Here is an 11,386-nt window from a genome sequence, read left to right on the forward strand (position 1 = left end):
ATTCTTTTAATGCTGCACTAAAACCCACGTTTGGGCTGCTGGAGTTGAAACGGTCACATATCAATTTTCTAGGTGACAGCATATTTGAAAATGCAATTCAAACTATTGTACTTTATAAACCTAAGTGTTAAACACTCTATTCATTTATTTTAAAACAATTTGCTTTGTATTTTCAGAAGAAAAATTATTATTACACTCTTTTAAGAACAATTGTATATAATGCTGCTCAATTTTCTTTTCGTCTGAGAAAATTGGGCCCCGATTTTTTTGGGCCTCAGCTAGATGACATTTAGCATCAATTATTGGCTTAAAATTCATGATTTTATGCTTTTGGTGATAGTTTATGATTGGTGAGGGGATACTCATGTGTGTTCAGAGACCTCCTTCTCTTCTGGAACATGATGCTATGAATTGCAATTGTAATTACTATGCAGTTCTATGGGTAAAGTTCAAAGAGCAGGCTATCTCCAATTAGTTAATCTACAGAGTGTGTTCTTCATAGTCACTTCTAGATAATGTCACCAGAATTAGGACACCAACAAATATGCTGAGGTTAAAAAACAATTCCAAAATGTATCATTTGAGAAATGTAAGGTGGTATCTTCAGTGTGTGTGAAGTTGCAAAATGCCAAATAATGTTCCACATTTCTCAGATGTCTGAAAGATATTCAGCTTTAATTAAAAAAAAAAAAAAAGGAAATAGAAGTGAGAACTAAACTAAAAATTACCTACAAAATATCACAATTTAATTTTAAATGAATTTACCTGGTTATTGCCTTTCACCTTCAGTTTGCCTAAATCCTGAATTAAATATATCACTAACTTTAATCTTGGAAAGAGTAAAAAATCAAGAGGTAAAGCATTGCATTCATGAAAGGCTTCAAGATGTCTAAGGCGTTTCTCAACTCAACTAACAAGAAAGAAAGTCTGTGAGCTAATCTTGTTTTGATTAACTTCTGAACCTGTTCACTGAAGTTTTCATATTACTGTCTATGCATAAGGTTTCATTTAGAAGAAAATTCTCTAAAAGGGGTTTTTATCTTTTAGGAATTTGTGTTGGAAGTAACTTGGCCAATAGGAGCTTCTCCAGTCAGCTTGCTTACTTAGAAGGGGAGAATCTTCTAAAGGAGCAGCTGACTGCAATGCAGCCATGCTGTTCTCTTTGAAAAACCTGGAAAGGGCCTTTATTTTGGTTGATTTCTCTCTATGTCTTTCTTGGAACAGGGCTATCATTTCAGGAAGTGGGGAGGTTATGTGACTGAGGGGATTGAGGTAATTTTGTTTTGTGATATGAGAATAAAATGTGCTAACCCATTTGAGTCACCCAATTAGAATTTTTTTAAAATTAGCTATTATTTTACTTGAAGCACATTATCTTTTCTCCATCCCTGAACCACAGACTTACGGAAATCTTTAAGGAACAAGAGAAGACAGATAGCATATAATCATCTTAAAATACAAGGATGATTCCTTACTATTTCAAAAAGGTGGAGCCACATAGAAATTTACTTTTCAAGGAACTAGACTTATTTGACTGTTCAGTATCTACTTGTATAAGACTGGTTGCCTCTTGAGTAACCAGATGAATGTTTTCCAACTCTGCTTAGAACCCTGAGTTAATCAGCATCTCCAGTCAATTCTGGAGTAGACCTGGGTTAGTCAAAGTTAACGTGAAAAACTAAGATGCATGCATAAAAGAGATTATATAAAATTTTAGAATAGCCACAACGACAGGTTTCCCAATCTGTAAACATGGTCAATTTCCCTTATCATAAGAAATACTTAAAAATTCTTACAAATTTTATGCTTTACCAATGTGCATTTTAAGTCAACCATAGCAATTCCTCCCAAAGAATGTATGCTTACCGTTATCATTGCATTTATTTCCAAATGTATGTCTGCTTGTTGAAATTTAGTGTAAAATATTTTGCATATCCTGTAACTCCTCAAAATGTCTGTATGTAGAGAGTTGCTACTTTTATGAAGTTTAAGTTTTTGGAAAAGAGAGTATAAGTGATGGGTTAAAAATTGTATTGAACTAGCTAGGAGTGAGATTACAGTTTAAAAATTGGAACAAATAGTGTAAAATAGTTTGAAAACCTAGAAAGGACCTTTATTTGGGTTGATTTCCACTGTGTTTTAAACATCTTTCTTCACTAAAAAAATTAGGATTCTTAGGTATTGCTTTATGGATATAGTTTATGCAAGAAAGACCCTGCAAAACTGCAAAAGGCAGACACACACTTAAAGAAATTGTTTTATCCTTAGATCAGAAGAGTGGCAGAAATCTATGTTTGCATATTTTTCTTTAAAGGAAAGCGATTAAAGTATGAACATATGATCAATTTATGATTCCCTAACTTGCTCAACTTTCTTCAACCCACATTTCTACTACCAGCCTGGATTTTGACAGACAAATGGGATTCCACTGTAGTACTTATCTAGCAGTTCTCAACATTTTTGGTTGTAGGACCTGTTGACTCCTTTAAATATTGTTGAGGACCCAAAAAGTCCATATTAATTTACTGTATTAGAAAGTAAAAATAAGAGGCTCTAAAATATATCTAATATGTTTATTTAAAACAAACAGTATAATTTTTAATGAAAAGTAACTATGTTTTCCAAAACAAAGAATACTTCAGTGACAACAGTGGCATTATTTTACATTTCCCAAATCTCTTTCTTATCATTAATGTCTTTTTAGTAATAGAAAACATCTTCTGGATTTGTATCTGCCTCTGCATTCAATCTTGTGCTTTGTCATTTTGGCTAAAGTACATCATGAAAATCTGGCCTCACACAGATATATAGTTGGAAAAGAGAGGAATATTTTAATAGCTTTCAAGCAGGTTGTGGGTATTCTTCTTTGATACTACACCAAAATTCCACAAGTTGTAGTTTCCCAAAGGCTAGTTACAATGTATAATTTGAAACCATACCAGGGAACTTTTCATATTTGATTACATCGAATCCATTAGTCTAGCTTGCACTTTGAATGGATCTTTCACCTTGAATGATTTTGTAGCATCTTCCATGGATTCCCTGAGTTATGTGAATCTTCTAAATGTTTATCTATTTTATTCCATGATGACCTAAATCCCTACATTTGTTACCACTTTCACTGACCTCATCAAAAAGCCTTTAAGATTGGAAAGATGGGCCGGGTGTGGTGGCTCACGCCTGTAATCCCAGCACTTTGGGAGGTTGAGGCAAGTGGATCACCAGAGATTGGGAGTTCGAGACCAGCCTGACCAACATGGAGAAACCCCAAATTTACTAAAAATACAAAATTAGCCAGGCGTGGTGGTGCATGCCTGTAATCCCAGCTACTCGGGAGGCTGAGGCAGGGGAATTGCTTGAACCTGGAATGCAGAGGTTGCAGTGAGCCGAGATCACGACATTGTATTTCAGCTTGGGCAACAAGAGCAAAACTCCATCTCAAAAACAAACAAACAAACAAAAAACAAACAAAAAAGATTGGAAAGATATTAAACTCACCTGATAGATATGGTTTTCTAATTTTTAAATTTTTTCTTACTTTAAAGGTCTATTTTTTAATTGGAAACAAATACTCAGTTGTTTTTCTTAAAGTCACATGCTTACTTTGTTTATTTTCAAGAAAATAGCTTCCAGATACCAATCTGAATAATCATAATTGATATGTTAGTCATTCTCACAAGTACTATAAAAATGGCATACCATGAAAGTAGAAGTCGGGTCAGCTCACAACTCAGATAACTGTACAAATGCTTTTTCTTAAGATAATGGTTTTCTTCCACATGCAGCAGAAGTGCTTCTTGCAAACTTCCCATTTGTCTCAAAGAATAATAAAAAGATGGGTACTCCAGGGTGGAGATTTAATAAAATTAAAAATTGTTACACTTCATCAAAAACTTTCTTAAATAAAACTGACTTCTTTTTAAACTTTGGTAGTGAAGAATCCAATGACCACCCATATAGTTTCATACCTCTGCACTGATTTGTGCTAAGGCATCAGCAATTTACTTCAACATTGCTTGTGCACCATTGGTACAAATGTCAGTGCAGCGAACAGGCTCCAGGCAAGATGGCCAAATAGGAACAGCTCTGGCCTGCAGCTCTTAGAGAAAACAACAGAGAAGGCAGGTGATTTCTGCATTTCCAACTGAGGTACAGGTTCATCTCATTGGGACTGGTTAGACAGTGGATGCAGCCCACAGAGGGTGAGCCAAAGCAGGGTGGGGTTGTCGCCTCACCTGGGAAGTGTAAGAGGTCAGAGAACTTCCTCCTCTAGCCAAAGGAAGCTGTGAGAGACTGTGTTGTGAGGGAAGGTGCTATCTGGTCCAGATGCTGTGCTTTTCCCACAGTTTTTGCAGCTCTCAGATTAGGAGATTCCCCTGAACGCTTCTACCACCAGAGTCCTGGGTTTCAAGCTCAAAACTGGGTGGCTGTTTGAGCAGATGCTGAGCTAGCGGCAGTTTTTATTCATACCAGAGTGACACCTGGGACCCCAGCAAGACAGAACGACTTACTCTCCTGGAAAGGGGTGGAAGCCAGGGAGCTCAGTGGTCTTGCTCAGTGGGTCCCACCCCCACAGAGCCCAGCAAGCTAAGATCCACTGGCTGGAAATTCTCACTGCCAGCACAGCAGTCTGAAGTTGACCTAGGACACTTCAACTTGGTTGGAAGAGGGGTGTCCACCATTACTGAGGCTTAACTAGGCAGTTTTCCCCTCACAGTGTAAACAAAGCCTTTGGGAAGTTCGAGCTTGGCAGAACCCACTGCAGCACAGCAAAGCCACTGTAGCCAGACTGCCTCTCTAGGTTCCTCCTCTCTGGGCAGGGCATCTCTGAAAGAAAGGCAGCAGCCACAGTCAGGGGTTTATAGATAAAACTCCCATCTCCCTGGGACAGAGCACCTGGGGGAAGGGGTGGCTGTGGGTGCAGCTTCAGCAGACCTAAACGTTCCTGCCTGCTAGCTATGAAGAGAGAGCATATATCCCAGCATAGCATTGAGCTCAGCTAAGGGACAGACTGTGTCCTCAAGTGGGTAGCTGACTCCTGTGCCTCCTGACCAGGAGACACCTCCAGCAGTGGTCGACAGACACCTCATACAGGTGAGCTCTGGTTGGCATCTGGCAGGGGCCCCTCACTGATAAAGCTTCCAGAGGAAGAAGCAGACAGCAAAATTTGCTCTTCTGCAGCCTCTGCTGGTGATAGTCAGGCAAAAGGGTCTGGAGTGGACCTCCAGCAAACTCCAGCAGACCTGCAGAAGAGAGACCTGTTAGAAGAAAAACTAACAAACAGAAACCAATAACATTAACATCAACAAAAAGGATGCCCACACAAAAACCACATTCAAAGATCATCAGCATCAAAGATCAAAGGTAGATAAATCCATGAAGATGAGGAAAAAAACAGTGCAAAAATGCTGAGTATTCCAGAAACCAGAATGTCTCTTCTCCTCCAAAGAATCACAACTCCTCACTACCAGGGGAACAAAACTGGACAGAGAATGAGTTTGACAAAGTGACAGAAGTAAGTTTCAGAAGGTGGGTAATAAATTCCTCTGAGCCAAAGGAGCATGTTCTAACCCAATGCAAGGAGACTGAGATCCTTGACAAAAGGTTACAGGAACTGCTAACTAGAATAACCAGTTTAGAGAAGAACATAAATGACCTGATGAAGCTGAAAAACACAGCACAAGAACTTTGTGAAGCATACACAAGTATCAATAGCCAAATCAATCAAGTAGAAGAAAGCATATCAGAGATTGAGATCAACTTAATGAAATAAAGCATGAAGCCAAGATTAGAGAAAAAGGAATGAAAAGGAATGAACAAAGCCTCCAAGAAAATGGGACTATGTGAAAAGACCAAACCTGTGATTGATTGGTGTACCTGAAAGTGATGGGCAGAATGGAACCAAGTTGGGAAACACTTTAGGATATTATCCAGGAGAACTTCCCCAACCTAGCAAGACAGGCCAACATTCAAACTTGGGAAATACAGAGAACACCATTAAGATACTCATTGAGAAGAGCAACCCCAAGACACATAATTGCCATATTCACCAAGATTGAAACAAAGGAAAATATGTTAAGGGCAGCCAGAGAGAAAGGTCAGGTTACCCACAAAGGGAAGCCCATCAGACTAACAGCGGATCTCTCTGCAGAAACCTTGCAGGCCAGAAGAGAGTGGGGGCCAATATTCAACATTCTTGAAGAAAAGAATTTTCAACCCAGAATTTCATATCCAGCCAAACTAAGCTTCATAAGTGAAGGAGAAATAAAATCCTTTCCAGAGAAGCAAATGCTGAGGAATTTTGTCATCACCAGGCTTACCTTACAAGAGCTGCTGAAGGAAGCATTAAATATGGAAAGGAAAAACTGGTACCAGCCACTGCAAAAACACCAGAATATAAAGACCATTGATACTATGAAGAAACTGCATTAACTAATGTGCAAAACAACCACCTAGCAGCATGATAACGGGATCAAATTCACACATAACAATATTAACCTTAAATGTAAATGGGCTAAATGCCCCAATTAAAAGACATAGACTGGCAAATTGGATAAAGAATCAAGACTCTGGTGTGCTGTATTGAGGAAACCTGTCTCATGTGCAAAGACACACAAAGGCTCAAAAATAAATGCATAGAGAAATATTTACCAAGCCAATGGAAAGCAAAAAAAAAAAAAAAAAAAGCATGTGTTGCAATCCTGGTCTCTGATAAAACAGACTTTAAACTAACAAAGATCAAAAAAGACAAAGAAGGGCATTATGCAATGTTAAGGGATCAATGCAACGAGAACTAACTATACTAAATATATGCACCCAATACAGGAGGACTCAGATTCATAAAGCAAGTTCTTAGAGGTCTACAAAGAGATAGATAGACTCCCACACAATAATAATGGAAGACTTTAACACCCCACTGTCAATATTAGACAGATTAATGAGACAGAAAATTAAAAAGGATATTCAGGACTTAAACTCACCTCTGGACCAGGAAGACCTAATAGATATCTACAGAACTCTTTACCCCAAATCAACAGAATATACATTCTTCTCAGCACCACATAGCACTTATTCTAAAATTGAACACTTAATTGAAAGTAAAACACTCCTCAGCAAATATAAAAGAACAAAAATCATAACAAACAGTCTCTCAGACCACAGTGCCATCAAATTAGAAGTCAGGATTAAGAAACTCACTAAAAACTGTGCAACTACATGGAAACTGAATAACCTGCTCCCGAATGACTACTGGGTAAATAACGAAATTAAGGCAGCTATAAAGATGCTCTTTGAAACTAATGAGAACAAAGACACAACTTACCAGAATCTCTGGGACACAGCTAAAGCAGTGTGTAGAGGGAAATTTATAGCACTAAATGCCCACAAGAGAAAGTGGGAACGAACTAAAATTGACACCCTAACATCACAATTAAAAGAACTAGAGAACCAAGAGCAAACATTCAAAAGTTAGCAGAAGACAATAAATAACTAAGATCAGAGCAGAATTGAAGGAGATAGAGACACAAAAAACCCTTCAAAAAAATCAATGAATCCAGGAGCTAGTTTTTTGAAAGGATTAACAAAATAGATAGATTGCTAGCCAGACTAATAAAGAATAAAAGAGAGAAGAATCAAATAGACACAATAACAAATGATTAAGGGGAGATCACCATTGATCCCACAGAAATACAAACTACCATCACAGAATACTATAAACACCTCTATGCAAATAAACTGTAAAATCTAGAAGAAACGGATACATTCCTTGGCACATACACCCTCTCAAGACTCAGCCAGGAAGAAGTCAAATCTCTGAATAGACCAATAGCAAGTTCTGAAATTGAGGCAGTAATTAATAGCCTACCAACCAAAAAAAGCCTAGGTCCAGATAGATTCACAGCCAAATTCTACCAGAGGTACAAAGAGGAGATGACACCATTCCTTCTGAAACTATTTCAAATGATAGAAAAAGAGGGACTCTTCTCTAACTGATTTTATGAGGATAGCATTATCCTGATACCAAAATCTGGCAGAAACCACGCACACAAAAAGAAAATTTTAGGCTAATATACCTGATGAACATCTATGCCAAAATCCTCAATAAGATACTGGCAAACTGAAGCCAGCAACACATCAAAAAACGTACGCACCACGATCAAGTTGGCTTCATCCCTGGGATGCTGGTCAACATGTGCAAATCAATAATCCATCAAATAAACAGGACCAATGACAAAAACCACATGATTATCTCAATGGATGCAGAAAAAGCCTTTGATAAAATTCACACCCTTCATGCTAAAAACACTCAATAAACTGGGTATTATTGGAACATATCTCTAATCAGACCTATTTATGACAAACCCACAGCTAATATCATACTGAATGGGCATAAGCTGGAAGCCTTCCCTTTGAAAACTGGCACAGGACAAGGATTCCCTCTCTCATCATTCTTATTCAACATAATACTGGAAGTCTGGCCAGGTCAATCAGGCAAGAGAAAGAAATAAAGCGTATTCAAATAGGAAGAGAGGAAGTTAAATTGTCTCTGTTTGCAGATGACATAACTGTATATTTAGAAAACTCCATCATCTCAGTCCAAAAACTCCTTAAGCTGATAAGCAACTGCAGCAAACTCTCAGGATACAAAATTAATGTGCAAAAATCACAAGCATTCCTATACATCAATCATAGACAAATAGAGAGCCAAATCATGAGTGAACTCCCATTCACAGTTGCTATAAAGAGAAAAAAATATGTAGAAATATAATTTACAAGGAATGTAAAAGACCTCTTCAAGGAGAACTATGAACCACTGCTCAAGGAAATAAGAGAGGACACAAACAAATGGAAAAACATTCCATGCTCATGGATAGGAAGAATCAATAACGTGAAAATGGCCATACTGCCCAAAGTATTATGTAGATTCAGTGCTATTACCATCCAGCTACCATTGACTTTCTTCACAGAATTAGAAAAGCTACTTAAATTTCATATGGAACCATAAAAGAGCTCATATAGCCAAGACAATTATAAACAAACAGAACAAAGCTAGAGGCATCATGCTACCTGATTTCAAACTATAAAACAAGGCTACAGTAACCAAACAGCATGGTTCTGGTACCAAAACAGATGTATAGACCAATGAAACAGAACAGAGGCCTCAGAAATAACACCACACATCTAAAACCATCTGATCTTTGACAAACATTACAAAAACAAGCAATTGGAAGAGGATTCCCTATTTAATAAATGGTGTTAGGAAAACCTGTTAGCCATATGCAGAACACTGAAACTGTACTTTTTCCTTACAACTTATTCAAAAATTAACTCAAGATGGATTAAAGACATAAATGTAAGACCTAAAATCATAAAAACCCTAGAAGAAAACTTAGGCAGTACCGTTTAGTACACAGGCATAGGCAAAGACTTCGTGACTAAAACACCAAATACAATTGCAACAAAAGCCAAAATTGACAAATGGGATCTAATTAAACTTAAGAGCTTCTGCACAGCAAAAGAAACTATCGTCAGAGTGAACAGGCAACCTACAGAATGGGAGACAAATTTTTCTATCTATCCATTTGATAAAGGGCTAACATCAAGAATCTACAAGGAACTTAAACAAATATACAAGAAAATAAACAAACAACCCTATCAAAAAGTGGGCAAAAGATATGAACAGACACTTCTCAAAAAAAGACATTTATGCCACCAATGAATATATGAAAAAGAGCTCATTATCACTGGTCATTAGAGAAGTGCAAATCAAATCCACAAAGAGATATCATCTTATGCCAGTTAGAATGGCAATCATTAAAAAGTCAGGAAACAACAGATGCTGGAGAGGATGTGCAGGAATAGGAACAGTTTTACACTGTTGGTGGGAGTGTAAATTAGTTCAACCATTGTGGAAGACAGTGTGGTGATTCTTCAAGGATCTATAACCAGAAATACCATTTGACTGAGCAATTTCAATCCTGGGTATATACCCAAAGTATTATACATGGTTCTACTGTAAAGACACATGCACGCATATTTTTATTGCAGCACTGTTCACAATAGCAAAAACTTGGAACCAACACAAATGCCCATTGATAGATTGGATAAAGAAAATGTGGCACATATACACCATGGAATACTATGCAGCCATAAAAAGGATGAGTTCTTGTCCTTTGCAGGGACATGGACGAAGCTGGAAACCATCATTCTCAGCAAACTAACACAGGAACAGAAAATCAAACACCACATGTTCTCACTCATAAATGGGATTTGAGCAATGAGAACACATGGACACAGGGAGGGGAACATCATATTTTGGGGCCCATCAGGGGGTGGGGGGCAAGGGAAGGGATAGCATTAGGGGAAATACCTAATGTAGATGAAGGGTTGATGGGTGCTGCAAACCACCATGGCATATGTATACCTATGTAACAAACCTGCACATCCTGCCCATGTATCCCAGAACTTAAAATATAATAAAAAATTAATTAATTAATTTAAAAAAAGAATTCATAGAACTTAAAAAAATAATCTCAGTGCAGTGAGAAAGGCAAATAATGTCTTAGTAGTATTATAATAAGGTTATAAAAATTATAAAAGTAAAATGATTAAAAACAGTATTATTTAAATACATATAAAATGTTATTAAAATATTATGGAAGTTATACAATATTAAAATAAAATAATAAAAAATATTAATGTGCCTTGGGGAACCCCAGGGATCCATGGACATACTCTTAGAACTTCTGCTCTTAGGGTCACTGTAGGGGTTAAATCAGCTAACATGCACAACATACATGGCATGACATATATACAGGACACAAGGGAGCCATTGATCACCATGACTAATTTTCCCAGTGCTCATGCAACACCTAAAATGCCTCAAGCTCACAAATGTGTCTAGATCCTGTCTCAGGGACAATGAGAGTTAGTTTAGATTTCCCTGGGAGAACACAGATAAGAATTAAGATTGAAAGGAAAGAATATAATCAGTTAGATTTTCTGTTAGTGTCCCTGAGTATCTGATTCATTTTATTCTAGTGTTTATAACAAGGGAAGCCTGTCAGGCCAGAGCACATCTTAAAAGTGTGTGGTTGCCCATTGGGAATATAGAGGTCTTAATGCTGATCAGACTTGGCTCTGACTATCGGTTTGTTAGCACTGAGGGTGCTTAGAACCTGAGAAATCAGCTGCACATGCCCCAAAAACTGATTATTGTGGCACAAAGGTAATTTGTACCTCAGGATGGGTAGTCATTTCATTTCCTTCTGGAAAGACCAAGAATGATCGTGAGTCTTCTAAGAGCACTGGCATTTTGCTTTCCTTGAGATGCGTTGGAGAGAAGAGTGAATATGTAGATCACTGTTATACCCAGGATGACAACTTC

Source organism: Aotus nancymaae, unplaced genomic scaffold (genome assembly GCF_030222135.1).
Source record: "Aotus nancymaae isolate 86718 unplaced genomic scaffold, 86718_ANA_hifiasm-v0.15.2.pri h1tg000020l, whole genome shotgun sequence".
NCBI classification, from domain to species: domain Eukaryota; kingdom Metazoa; phylum Chordata; class Mammalia; order Primates; family Aotidae; genus Aotus; species Aotus nancymaae.